The following is a 15308-nucleotide window of genomic DNA, read 5'->3' as shown; positions in this document are numbered from 1 at the left end:
AAGGACCAGAATCCTCTTCTCTGTTTATGTCCCCTTAAAATACCTATTCTTATAGGGACACATACATCCTAGTTGGTAAACAAACGGTCTACTGTTGATATTAGACACAATCAAATATGTTGGCATATTGTTTCTTTTTTGTCACTTAGAAAAATCTATAGTGGAGGACAATAAAAGTAATTTAGTATAAAAAAGTACAAAGGGTGAAATAAGTTATTTTCTTCCTCCTTTTACTTTATGCCCTTCTTTTCAGGCTGTTTTCTCTTTCTTTACATCCACTCTGGATAACGAGATGGTGAGTGACGAGCCGGAGGGAAAATACAAATAGCCCTCTTTCAAATAGGGATAGAGTGTGAAACATCCGAGGGCCTTGTCAGCTCTCCCTCCCTCCGCACTCCCTCCCTCCCTCCCTCCGCACTCCCTCCCTCCCTCCCTGACCTCTTCATGCCCTTCTCTATCCCTGGCTCCATCTCTTCCTCTCCTTTATTGATTGCAACCCATTCTCTATCTAAACCTTTCTCCCCTCTTTACAGTATGTTAGAGAGAGCTTCTCCAGACAGTCCTAACAGGGTAGGCTCACTCCTACCCATCCCCCATCACCCTCCCTCAGCGTGCACACGACCACAGTTCATCCTGGGAGTCAGTCCTCCATCTCGAATACTCCTCTGTTGGGCTGCGACCCTTTCCCTCGAACCCCTGAACCGCACACACCACCATTGATCTCTGTCGGAGAAACGTAGGAGTTGTCCACACGGCCGGGTTGGTGAGCCGCGGACCCCGACACATCTTGATCAGGTGACCCACCAGGCTGGCCAACCGCAGAAAGGTCAACAGGCCAGTGACGATGAGCAAGTGCTGCCTGGGGAGAGATGAGGGATGAGAAGCGAGAACAGGGGAGATGGGAAATGGAAAACGGCGGGCGCTAAGCATTGGAAGTGGTGTATTTGCTGCATGCAGAGTGCTTGGAAAATGTACATATTCAATCCAAATCCAAACCACTTTTATTATCATTATCAGAAGAGGATTCATTGATATGTTCCCCAAAAAGGAACATTTGTAGGACGATGAGTGAAAACGGGAGGAGGAATTGAAGAGCGATAAGGCAGAGAAAGATGAGCAATGAATAAACAAACTTGAACCTCCCACTCCAATTGTGGAGAAAACCCCTCCACAGAGCATTTGGCAGAAACCATAGCAACTCAAATCAATCCCTCCCTAGCGTATGAAATGTAAGGGGTTAAATGCATATGGCCCCTGCACTGTTTGTCCATTCAAATATTAGAACATCAAACATAGCAGTGGACACGCTGTTAGTCACACCATCGAGGCATAACATATGATTGATTAAATGACTATGAATTTCTGTCAGAGCCAAGCTGTGAAAAATAGCATGGTTGTGTTTTGCACAATGGTCATCTGCATTGATTTACAATAGGAGAGCGACAGAGGGATTCAAAGGAGGGAGCGTGGCTGTGCATGCGAGGAGGGCAGTTAGATTGATTTGTAGGTGGTTAACAGCAGGGAGGGGGTTCAGCTGATTTGACCTTTGGCACTTACTCAGAGATAAAGCTTGGATTTGTGTGTCTCCTCCTCTCTCCATGTTGCAAACATCTGATTAGCAAGACAATGGCCAGCTGTGGAAACAGTATAAACAGCAATTACAGAAACCACTCTCCATGTCTAAAGTCTCATCCTCACACACCACTATGATGCTCACATTATCATACCAACTATAGATGGTCACTTCAGCTTCCTTGTTTGAATGCACTAGCTGTGACTCTCAGCTTAAATGGAGGACAGAGAAAATGACTAAAATGCAAAGAGGATGTAAAAGAAAAAACAGCCATCAAAGTACAAATGCGACAATTTGTTATTCCTCGACATGGCCTCAGGCAAATACAAGCCACTTAACATTTTACACAGTGCTGTGTTACAGCCTGAATTTAAAATGGATGACAATTAGATGGTCACTGGCCTACACACACCATTTCAAAGTGAAATGACGCTTCTTGAAATTGTTACAAATTTAAAATGAAAACCTGAAATGTCTTGAGTCAATAATTATTTGACCCCTTTGTTATGGCAAACCTAAAGGTCAGTAGTAAAGATTTGCTTAACAAGTCACATACGTTGCATGGACTCACTGTGCAATAAGTGTTTAACATGATTTTTGAATGACTACCTCAACACATACAGATAATTGGTCCCTCAGTTGAGCAGTGAATTTCAAACAGATTCACCCACAAAGACCGGAGAGGTTTTCTAATGCCTCGCAAAGGGCACCTATTGGTAGGTACATATTGAATATCCCATTGAGCATGGTGAAGCTATTAATTATACTTTGGATTGCGTATCAAAACACCCAGTCTACAAATATACAGGTGCCTTCCTAAGTTACCGGAGAGGAAGGAAACCGCTAAGGAATTTCACCATGAGGCGAATGGTGACTTTAAAACACAGTTGAGTTGAATGGCTGTGATAGGAGAAAACTGAGGATGGATCAACAACATTATAGTTACTCCACTATACTAACCTAAATGACAGAGTGAGAAGAATGAAGCCTGTACAGAATAAAAATATTCCAAAACATGCATCCTGTTTGCAACATGGCACTGAAGAAATACTGCAGAATATGTGGAAAAGCAATTAACTTTTGTATTGAATATAGTTGTTTGGGGCAAATCCAATACAACACATTGAGCCCCACTCCATTTAAGCATACATGTGGCTGCATGAATTTAATGGTATGCTTGTAATAGTTAAGGACTGGGGGACTTGTCCATGATAAAAATAAAAATAAACAGAATGGAGCTTAGCACAGGCAAAACCCTGCTTTCCACCAGACAATTTTCTTTCTCAAATATCAGTCAAAAGTTTTAGATCTCCTACTCATTCAAGGGTTTTTCTTTATCTTTTTATTATTTTCTACATTGTAGAAAAGTGAAGACATCAAAAGTATGAAGTAACACATACGAAATCATGTAGTAACCAAAAATAAGTGTTAATTCAAAATATATTTTATATTTGAGATTCTTCAAAATAGCCAGCCTTTGCCTTGACTGCCAAGAGTGCGAAAAGCTTTCTCTCAACCAGCTTCATGAGGTGGTCACCTGGAATGCATTTCAATTAACAGCTGCCTTGTTAAAATGTCATTTGTGGAATTTCTTTCCTTCTCAATGCATTTGAGCCAATCAGTTGTGTTGTGACAAGGGGGGTATATAGAAGATAGCCCTATTTGGTAAAATACCAAGTCCAGCTCAAATAAGCAAAGAGAAATGACAGTCCCATCATTACTTTAAGACATGAAGGTCAGTCAGTGCGTAAAATTTCAAGTGAAGTCGCAAAAACCGTCAAGCGCCATGAGGACCGCCAAAGGAATGGAAGACCCAGAGTTACCTCTGCCGCAGAGGTTACATTCATTAGACTTACCAGCCTCAGAAATTGCAGCCCAAATAAATGCTTCACAGAGTTCAAGTAACAGACATCTCAACATCAAGTGTTCAAAGGAGACTGTGAATCAGGGCTTCATGGTCAAATTGCTGCAAATAAACCACTACTAAAGGACACAAATAAGAAGAAGAGACTTGCTTGGGCCAATAAACACGAGCAATGGACATTACTGGTGAAAATCTGTCCTTTGGTCTGGAGTCCAAATGGGAGATTTTTGGTTCCAACCGCTGTGTCTTTGTGAAACGCGGTGTGGGTGAACGGACGATCTCCGCATGTGTATTTTACCACAGTAAAGCATGGGAGGAGGTGTTATGGTGTGATGGTGCTTTGCTGGTGACACTGATTTATTTCGACTTCAAGACACACTTAACCAGCAAGGCTACCAAAGCGATACTCCATCCCATCTGGTTTGGCCTTAATGGGACTATCATTTGTTTTTCAACAGGACAATGACACACCTCCTGGCATTGTAAGGGCAATTTTACCAAGAAGGAGAGCTGCATCAGATGACCTGGCCTCCAAAATCCCCCGACCTCAACCAAGTTGAGATTGATGAGTTGGACAACAGAGTGAAGGAAAAGCAGCCAACAAGTGCTCAGCATATGTGGGAACTCCTTCAAGACGATTGGAAAAGCATTCCAGATGAAGCTGGTTGAGAGAATGCCAAGAGTGTACAAAGATGTCAAGGCAAAGGGTGGCTATTTGAAGCATCTCAAATATATTTTGATTTGTGTGGCACTTTTGGTTACTACATGATTCCGTATGTGTTTTTTCATAGTTTTGATGTCTTCACTATTATTCTACAATGTAGAAAATAGTACAAATAATGGAAAGCCCTTGAATGAGTAGAAGTTCTAAAACTTTTGACCGGTAGAGTGAGATATATTTTTTCAATTAAACTAGGCAAGTCAGTTAAGAAAAAAATTCTTATTTTCAATTACAGCCTGCTCTGGCCAAACCAGTGGACCAATTACACGCCACCCTATGGGACTCCCAATCACAGCCAGATGTGATACACCCTTGATTTGAACCAGGGACTGTAGTGACACCTCTTGCACTGAGACACAGTGTCTTAGACTGCAGCGCCACTTGGAAGATGAATTCTCCTTTCAACAGGACAATAACCTAAAACACAATGCCAATTCTACACAGGAGTTGCTTATGAAGAAGACCGTGAATGTGGCTGATTTACACTTTTGAAATTAAAATGGCAAATGTTGTACAATCCAGGTGTGGAAAGCTTAGAGACTAAGATGCTTCTACAAAGTATTGACTCACAGGTGTGAGTACTTATTTAACAAAAACATTTTTTGCAAAAATGTCTAAAAACAAGTTTTCACTTTGCCATTATGGGGGATTGGGTGTAGATGGGTCACCCCAAAAAATATATTCAATCCTGTTTGAAGTCAGGCTATAACAACAAAATATGGAATAAGTTAAGGGGTATGAATACTTTCTGAAGGCACTGTACATTTACATACTAGTGTAAACAAGCTATTAAGAAATTAAACTTGACATATACATATGTAGAGGACTGGGGATTTTTTAGGGTTACTCTAGTTTGTGACATACATCCCAACATGACCAGACTAAGCCCCCCACCTCTTTCACAGGGGTCTAAATATTTTAAACTCCTGCACGTGTGCTGTGAGTGGCAGCCAGGCAGTCAGTAGATGGTGAGGGCCAGTCAGCTCATCATCCTGATAAGGAGCACTGTGCTGGGCTACATTGAGACAGAAAGGGGCGATCAACCTTAGAGGACATGGGATGAAGGACTGCGGGAGGGGGTGAGTTATAACACACGAGAAAGTCAAGAGGGAATGAGTCAGTGTAGTGTTGCGTTGATATGTTCCAACCCCACATATAAAAACACCACCAACATAGAACTAGAGTAAATAGCAGAGATAGTGTGATCCACTATCTCTGTGTGATGCACTGAGATAAGCATTGTGGTGTGCTGAGGAGTGAGATTCCAGTCTGCACTGATTCCAGTCTTCCAGGCTAACCTGGCTCTCAAGAGAAGACAGGCTATGTGCACACTTCCCACAAAATGAAGTGGAAACTGAGCTGCACTTCCTAACCTCCTGCCAAATGTATGGCCATAGACACATATTTCCCTCAGATTACACAGACAAACCAAAAATGTGAAAACAAATCCAATTTTGATAAACTCTCAAATCTATTGGGTGAAATACCAGTGTGTCATCACAGCAGCAAGATTGGTGATCCGTTTCCACAAGAAAAGGGCAACCAGTGAAGAACAAACACCATTGTAAATACAACCCATATTTAATTATCCCTTTTGTACTTCACCAAATGTGCACATCGTTTCAACTGTATGTGGCCATATGACATTTGAAATGTCTATTCCTTTGGAACTTTTGAGAGTGTAATGTTCAGTGTTTATTTTTGATGATCTATTTCACTTTCTTTGGCAATGTTAACATGTTTCCCATGCCAATAAAGCCCTTTGAATTGAGAAAGCAAGGCCAACAAGTAACGAACAAGGAGGGAGGTAAAATGACAGACAGGAACAAGAGAGGGGAAGAGATGAAATGAGGTAATACGTGGAAGGGAAATGGGTCTGGGTGTGCTGGGACAGTTGAGATCATCTCAGAGATAAACCTTCCTGATTTGTACTACAACAAAAAAACACAACACTAGACACACAGGACGACTACATTAGGGCTGACCCAATTAGTCGACAGGCTGTTGGTCGACTAAGACTAGACTAAAAGGTGGCTTAGACTAAGTCAATTTATGTTTGATCCGAAAATGTGGTCGGAGACTCCGTATGGAGGGTGTGAGGCAATTTACGGTGCCTCCGGAGGGCACGCAGAGGCCACGTACCTGACAAATGTAACAATGTGGAGGGCTCTGTATAGCTCCACATTGACATGATTGGTTGACGGTTGATGGGAGCGTTACATCCTGTCTAAACACAAACTCACCGCGAAGTGGAAGTAGTATGAATGCCCTGACTTCTGCAGAGGCCGTATCTCCGTAAACACTGCATGGCCAATGCAGACTTCGGCTTGACCACGAAGCACCCAGATGCGCTTCTCTCTACAGAATGCACTCTTCCACCAATTTGTGCACATTCATTGTTTCATAACTTCATTGTGTGAATCATTTGTGTTTGATTGTTAGTGTATATCAATTTCTCATTACATAGATCACCATTTGTACATTTGCCATTAATTGCCAATCTACAATGTTTGTTCGGCTACGGTCATTTCTGTTGATGCATTCAACATATTATTCCTTTTAGCGTTCTCATTGTCAGAGTGGACACATTGTTTGCAGAGCGCACAACCTATGCAACACTTGTGAGGAACAAGTTTTGGTTTATTTCAACCCATTTACGAGTTCTGTCAATTTAGTCACTGTCTTTTGTTTGGAGCGCTCCTGTCAATGTTGAGTAAGGACGTGCACCTGATTATGCTTAGAAGTAGACCTATAGGCTACCTGGCCTGCGGACAACTTTAGGCATATAAATGTGCCCATTTGGGGATCTGATAGTATTTCTGATTGGCTTAACCACCACTGTGGTGGTTAAGCTGTGGAGCTGTGGAGCTTCTCAAAGTAATGTTTTCACCTCGAACAGCAAGCAAACAAAGTATTTTTTACATGCATTGAGAATGACTGTAGTCCCTCAATATATTTGAAAAATCTTTCCAGCTCTCTCCCTTCTGAATACAACTCAGTGTGAATGGAAAAATGTCATTCTCTGATCCAGTGGAAACGTCATTGAATAGGCCTACACGATTACTTCTCATCAGTGGTTGACTTGGACTGAAATAGGTCCTGGTCTCATTCTGGGTGCTGGAGCTCAAGCAGTAGGAAATTTGAGGTGTCGGTACTCAGCTCCAGTGAGCTCCTGCCCAAGTCAAGTACTGCTTCCTATCACTTGCGCAAATAGCCTACAGCTGTGTCTGTCCAGAGCTCACAGGAGCCTGAAACAGAGGGCCCAGAATATTTTATACAATGTTGCAAGTTTGCTAGAGCAAGCTTCAGACCAGACCAAAATTAATACAATGTTTCAAGTTCATTGCAGAAAGGCCATGCATAGCCAGTATCATTTTGTAGGATATTTTCTACCGGCAGGCTGCAATGTTTTTATTTGTTGGCTTTATGTAGGCTATTTTTTACATAGTTGACCAATGGAAATAGAAGATACTTTTAAGGTTTGTATCATTTTAATTTAGATATAATTTTGATTAACCACCTGACAATGATTGAAATAAAACGTTATTATAAAAGTGCATATGAAAACCATAACTGGCAAACAGATCGGTAGATATGGTAAGATAAATTGGCATTCCACATGAAAAAAAGGTTGCCGACTCCTCGTGCAGCCTATTACCGGCACCTTCAGGAGAACAATGGCAAAATCTGAAAAAGCCATCAGGAGAGGGATGGTTGGGCAGGTTAAGGTTTTTCTTCTGGTTATCTAGATCTCTGGCTCCCTCTAGAGTCATTTGCGTCTTATTTAATCAAACAGTGAGCTTAAAGTGTCAGACAAGCTCAATGCATACAGTTGATTTTATCAAAATACATAGGATGTGTCTATATGGAAAAATACACGTTTAAAAATATCGAACCAATCGATTGGTCGAAGGTACAGACAACGTCGGTCAAACAATATTTTTGTTGTTGTTGGGGGCAGCCCGAGACTACATACAGCCAACTGAAACATATCCTGAATGTCTGTACCATGTAATGATGTGGAACCAATAAAACAGAAAACCTATGCTAGGAGGCTTTGAATGAAGTGGTCCACATACTGTGCAAGACACTTTACAGGATGACAACTATGAAACTATTAGTACTCTTTAGAGATTGAGGTGCAGACATCATGAAGAGGCTTGTAACCTCTTTATGCAGTATGTTGTGATCTGTTTAGTTACTGCAACTAATAGTGCTCAGAGCAGGCGCGGGTGTTACGGGTGGCCTCATACCACTGTGTGGGGAGGGGAACACAGGAAGTAATGTGTAAGAGACACCAAGGAAACAGAATGAGATGTCACTGGAAAATACAATAAAGCTTTAAAGTTAAGAAACGTCCTTCCTGTAAACCACTGCTCTAGCTTGCAACATCAGGGGTTAGTACCAATGTTTTGGTTTCCTAGACCTTCTAAGGGATTTGAAGATACTGTTCACCATATGTAATTGTCACATATACGTATAACTAGTCCATAATACATGGGAACTACAGCAATGATGTACATGAAGAGTGAAAAGGCTCTGACAGACAATACGACTTCAACAAAAGCGTCATTTAATCTCCAAAGCAAAAGGTATTCAGTCCAGGATTTGGTCATCAGAGGACCAAGGAAGTGATGTAACGTAGGCTTAGCCTATTAGGGCTAATGCATTCCAGCTGTTCATTCAGAGATTTGAAGCGAGACTATTGGCAAAACTCGTACAGAGAGGGAATGTTCTAGCCGGACCACTGGGAAAGCTTTTGTTGATCACCGTTATTCTTGTGAGACTGGGAATAAGGCATAACATTGGAAGTGCGCCAAGGTGCCATTATCGAAACAGGTGAGGGAATGTCGGGGAATGGGAAAGAGAAATTAGAGATTGAGAGGGGATTACGAATTTGCTTTGGAGGATCATAAAAGGTTGTTAGGTGTACACCAATCAAGCAGAGTTACACACTTATCCTGCCACACTACTAGCAGTACACACACCCATGTATAAACACACCTTGTTCACAGAATTCACCATGGAAACCAATGGGGCCAGCTGCAGCCACCGTAAACAGGTTCACACGAGCCCCCGTTAGTGCAGCCGTCACCATAGAAACCCAAATCACACACTTAGAGAGAGATAAAATAAGTTAAGACACAAGTAAGCTGTTATCGGTGGACGGTCAGATACTGTAGATTTTGGAGGGAGTATTACAGGATATGAGGACATGACCTCACTGTATAAAGTTTTAGGTAGGATACAGGTTTGGTCAGGAAGGTAAAGAGTGTATTATAGGACCATGGGGTTGGGAGAAGGTGCAGTGAGTGAAAGAAAATGTGAGGTCTAAGAGGTGTTAAAGCACTGCCCTGGAATGTGGACGTTATAACTTCCAACCGTAATTGCCAAAGCTCGACAGAGCACATTCTTCACAAATCATAGGGTCCTGGGGACAAGCAACATGTTTCACACCAGGGGAAATTACTGACTTGTTGTGTAAACAAACCAAGCCAGAAAGAGAGAGAGAGCGGCTGATTACCTTGGCCGCAGTTCTCCCCTCTCCATCCAGCATCACACGCACAGCCATCTGCACCAGGAGAGAGATGAGATAAGAAAGAGGAGAAAGAATAGATAAAGAAAGAGGCAAGAGGCATTTCATTGTGACCTCAGAGCTTGTTCAGAACACAAGAGAGAACAACTGTACCCACTCCTCACCAGTCATCACTCACCCTGTGTACAGACACCGTGGGCACCGCAGGCGGACGGTTCGCACACCAGGTTGTCACAGCCAGTCCCACTCCAGCCCTCCTGGCATTGGCAGTGCCCATCGATGTACATCCCGTGACCGCTGCAGTCCTCAGCCTGGCAGACACACAGGGTGGTGGAGACCCGCCGAGGGCAGCACCACATGGGGTCTGAGACACTGAAGGAGGGAACCGATAGACGAGATGGGGAACATGGAGACAAAGAAAGCAGGTGAGAGAATGAATATCATGAATAGAAATTGCAGTGTGTCAAACAGCAACATTTGACTAAAATAAAAGTCACAAAAAGCAGCTACATAAACCTTGTAATGTTATTGCAATGAACATGTGACCTAAGCTCTCTGTTTGGCTTACCAGTGGTCTGAGGGGTAGCTGGTCAATGAGCCATTTGCCACGTAAGTGGAGGAACCACCCCCATCCAGGTTGATGGCGTTGATGACCCCCTGACCTTTCAGAAAATGTGCCATCTCCCAAAGAATCATGCTAGAGAGGAATGAACAGTTGGTACAACACCACTAGTAGTACAGTACCATAAGGCCATATAGGAGAAAGGTGCATGCATTTAATGCAAAACAAATCCATAAGGATTTCTGAAGCAATGTCGATTGTGTGAAAAATAAGGTAAATTCATTGGAGAAGGTCAGTGGTTGGTCTGATATGCACTGAGAGACTGTGCTGACTAGATACAATTTTTTGACTTTATATGGCCTGATATTGAGTGGAGAGGCCATGGACATGAACAGACATGTCCCCTTGTGGTCTTTTCAAAGCCATTTCTTTAACAAACTCATGAATCTCTAGGTCAATGAGGTCATTTGTTCATTGCACCGGTGCAGAGAAAGCCAGATCAATAGAATTGATCAGAGCCTTATTACTTAGCCCTATCTCCTTTCATATGCCTAAATGACCCCACTTCTGTCTCCTATCAAACCTGCATTGTTTCACTTTGACCACGCATTTTCTCTTCCTCCCACTGTATTCCCTTTGTCTCCCACAATCCTCTTTCCACTCCCCCCCCCCCCCATCTCTTTTACATTTTTACCCTCTGCGGTCCGTCTGTCTATGTGGAACAGGCAGGGTAGTCTAGTGGTTAGAGCGTTGGACGAGTAACTGAAAGGTTGCAAGTTCAAATCCCCGAGCTGACAAGGTACAAATCTATTGTTCAGCCCCTGAACAGGCAGTTAACCCACTGTTCCTAGGCCGTTATTGAAAGTAAGAATTTGTTCTTAGCTGACTTGCCTAGTTAAATAAAGGTTAAATTCTTTTTATTTATTTTTTCGCCTGGCTAGCTTTGTTGGCTTCCACAAGAAATGTTTATACTACAGTTTGTGACAGTTAAATATCTTAGTGTTGACAGCCCTCAGGCTCTGGTCTATGAAAAATCTATGGGGGGTGAGATGTGGGGGCACATTGGACACATTGAATGCTTTGGTGAGTCTGCCCATACAGTATTACATCAGCCACGCCACAACAACCAAGCAGCCGTCTGTTCCAGGTGGCTGGTTTTATTGGTTCAGGGACCACTGCTTTTTTCACTGCTCTTATTTTTCCCATCAAACGTGCCTGAACGTAAACACCCTTATCTGGGTAACAAGAACATTCCATGTTAGAGCCATTAGTCTACACAGAATGACTGACAGGTCAACACAACACTTCTCCAGGGAGCAGGGAGTCCCGTTCTAATCTAATTGGTTATGTTCCAAAGTAGACGTCATATTATGCGATAGGGTCATAAACATAAGAACTTCATATTTTATGATTACAGGATCCGTGTTCCACAACCTCAACTACAAGCCTTGACACCATTTGTCTAGAAAAAGTCATGAAGTGCAAATTTATGTTAGATATTACAACCACAAATGGAGCTCAAATTGAGTAGAGAGAGATTGAGAAGGAAATTTTACAAGACCGGCAGCTCTTACCCAAAAAACAGTGTACCGTCCCTCCTGATGCCAAACTGGGCATTCTGCTCCCCTCAGCTGTCCCTCACTTGCACCCCGTCACTGACTACATTCCCCAAACACTTCCCAGTCCTAGTACCAAAGAACCCTCCATTCTGGGCATAGAGACACCTGGCGGCGTTAGCCGTTTCCTCCACCGCCTCCCGCTGGTTCACCCCGCACCCCCTGGGCTCCAGCACAGACACCGTCCTCAGTGGGTCGTGGACCACTGCAATGTGACCTGTGGCAGGGAGGAAATCTTTTCATGACAAAAGCCTAAAATTGTAATGGTATGGTGTTTAAAACTGTTGAATAGATATGGAAACAAACAAAAAAAATAGTACATTTTGCCATGAAGAATTCAAATGGGGTAATTGTAGGGGTATTTTCAAAATGTATATTTCCTCCACTGACCTGTGACCCATCGGGTTGTGCCAGGGACGTCAGAGATGAAGACTTTGGACTCAGCCTCGGGCACCCCAGTGTGGTTGCTGGTGGGCGACGTTGCCATGGACAACTGGCTGGCGGTCTCGGACATGACGGTGGGAGTGTGAGGGTCCATGGTTATGGCCGTAGGAGTACGGAGATAGGTCATCATCCAATGAGGGACTGAAGAGCAAATACCTGGTTGTTTCAACTTTATTTACTCATGATACACTTATCTTGAATTCATATTGCATTAAACGTTAAGCAAAATAGACAAACTGCATTCAAAGAAATCAAGATCTGCAACAAAACTGTAAAGTAAAAGCACCCGTCACACATTTGAGTTATGTCCAAAACACTTTAATCTCACAAACAATTGACTTATTATCAGTGGGTAAACGTGTCCATAGATTGTTAGTTATGTGAAGAAAAAAAAATAAGAAAAAGCCTCGGGCCACTTCCAACCATCCTTGGTACGTCTCAACGCTCATGATAAGTGTTGATAAAGATGCACTACGCAGAAATCGCACCTTATTTCAGTTTCAGTAATAAAACAAGCAAGTATAGTATCATTGTACCATTTAAACCGCTGTGAAATATATTTTCCATAACCAAAAATCTTGTATTTTTAGCCATTTGAAGCTTGGTGTACAAAACTGAAAGACGTAAAAATGTACCTAAAACGGAAAGCATATAAATAGGGCACATAGACCACATCACCTGCGTCCTGGACTTGCTTTTCAATGAGAATGGGTCTTCTATACCATTAGACAACATATGGCAGCTTATGCTACTTGATAAGATGAGAGAAACGCTGGTGAGGTTGTAGTAACAAAGTAAAGACAGGGTCTGTAAAACCAGACAAACTTGAGTTGAGAATCGATTACGAGGATTTGATTTACATAATTTGAGATACAAGCACAGGACTATACAACACTGTCCTCTAGTGTTGATGAAATGCAACTGCCGGAACCTTCAAGATGAGTTGTGCATAAATGCTGAGAAGAAACATCTCTGCCTCAATGAAATTACATGTGTACTTTAGATTATATAACGTTTGTAAAGAATATGGGATGAGTTATTTCAAGCATAAAAAAAATGCTCATATTTCACATTAGCAATGACAAGTACAATGTACAGTTGAAGTCAGAAGTTTACATACACCTTAGCCAAATACATTTAAACTCAGTTTTCACAATTCCTAACATTTAATCCAAGTAAAAATTCCCTGTCTTAGGTCAGTTAGGATCACTTTATTTTAAGAATGTGAAGTGTCAGAATAATAGCAGGGAGAATGTTTTCAGCTTTTATTTCTTTCACCACATTCCCAGTGGGTCAGAAGTTTACATACACTCAATTAGTATTTGGTAGCATTGCCTTTAAATTGTTTAACTTGGGTCAATAATTTTGAGTAGCCTTCCACAAGCTTCCCACAATAAAGTCAGTGAATTTTGGCCCATTCCTCCTGACAGAGCTGGTGTAACTGAGTCAGGTTGGTTGGCCTCCTTGCTCGAACACACTTTTACAGTTCTGCCCACACATTTTCTATAGGATTGAGGTCAGGGCTTTGTGATGGCCACTCCAATAAATTGAATTTGTTGTCCTTAAGCCATTTTGCCACAATTTTGGAAGTATGCTTGGGGTCATTGTTCATTTGGAAGGTCCATTTGAGACAAAGCTTTAACTTCCTGACTGATGTCTTGAGATGTTGCTTCAATATATCCACATACTTTTCCTACGTCATGATGCCATCTATTTTGTGAAGTGCACCAGTTCATCCTGCAGCAAAGCACCCCCACACCATGATGCTGCCACCCCTGTGCTTCACGGTTGGGATGTGGTTCTTTGGCTTGCAAGCCTCCCCCTTTTTCCTCCAAACATAATGATGGTCATTATGGCCAAACAGTTCTATTTTTGTTTCATCAGACAAGAGGACATTTCTCCAAAATGTACAATCTTTGTCCCCATGTAGAGTTGCAAACCGTAGTCTGGCTTTTTCATGGAGGTGTTTTTATGGCTTCTTCCTTGCTGAGTATCCTTTCAGGTTAGTCGATATATGACTCGTTTTACTGTGGATATAGATACTTTTGTACCCGTTTCCTCCAGCATCTTCACAAGGTCCTTTGCTGTTCTGTGATTGATTTGCACTTTTTGTACCAAAGTAAGTTCACCTTTAGGAGACAGAACGCATCAGGAACGGTATGACGGCTGCCTAGCAGACTTGCCAAAACTAGTGTGTTAACAAGACATTTGTGGAGTGGTTGAAAAACAAGTTAATGACTCCAACCTAAGTGTATGTAAACTTCCAACTGTATATGTTTATTTCAGATAGGTCCTCAGTTTGCAGTGACGCTAAGTGTACGAAAGACTTCGTCACTTGACTGAACATGTTTGCGTTAATTAAATAGCCTATTCACACAGCCTAGTAAAGTCACACAGGGAAAACATACTGTTGTCAGAGACAAGAATGACTTTGCTCTTTGCTGCTGCCACTGCACGAGATAAACATAAATCAAGCAAGTGCCTGGCTTTAACTGATCAAAATATGAATGAATTCGTTTATTAATTCCCAAAACCTGGCAGAACATAGGCAGGGAATAATTTACCCTGATGCATTTTACTCAATACATTTTCATACTGGTCACCATTGGAAATAGAACCTACAACCATGACATTGCAAGCTCCATGCTCTGCCAACTGAACGACACGGGACTACCACGTCAGATAGGTGCGGTGTCCTCACAGGCTGTCCTAACAAGATTCCGGTCTGCCTCCTTGAGACAGCAGACCAAGCAATCTAGCAAGCGAGCAGGCTGGCGCATGTTAACTTCTGAGTCTGATTGTGAACTTCCGAACTTGACACGACGGCCCTTACCCAATATTGTTGCACTCCGAAAGCCAAATACCATGCCATATCAGGACCAATGCAAAGTGACAATTAATTGAAACTGTTGCCATATAACAGCATCCACATGGACAGTGTGTAACTGGCTCACTCTACTTTTAAGCTCCCATAATCATAGCGAGGGAAGTC

At 42.3% G+C, this 15308-nt stretch overlaps 1 pseudogene; it reads right to left on the bottom strand.

The window, feature by feature from the left end:
- Nucleotides 1-606: 606 nt before the first annotated feature.
- Nucleotides 607-14383, bottom strand: LOC135519690 (N-acetylglucosamine-1-phosphodiester alpha-N-acetylglucosaminidase-like; annotated as a pseudogene).
- Nucleotides 14384-15308: the final 925 nt, after the last annotated feature.

This window comes from Oncorhynchus masou, chromosome 29 (genome assembly GCF_036934945.1).
Source record: "Oncorhynchus masou masou isolate Uvic2021 chromosome 29, UVic_Omas_1.1, whole genome shotgun sequence".
Lineage (NCBI taxonomy): Eukaryota > Metazoa > Chordata > Actinopteri > Salmoniformes > Salmonidae > Oncorhynchus > Oncorhynchus masou.
The sequence above is the reverse complement of the archived record's forward strand: the minus strand, read 5'-3'. Positions and strand labels throughout refer to the sequence as shown.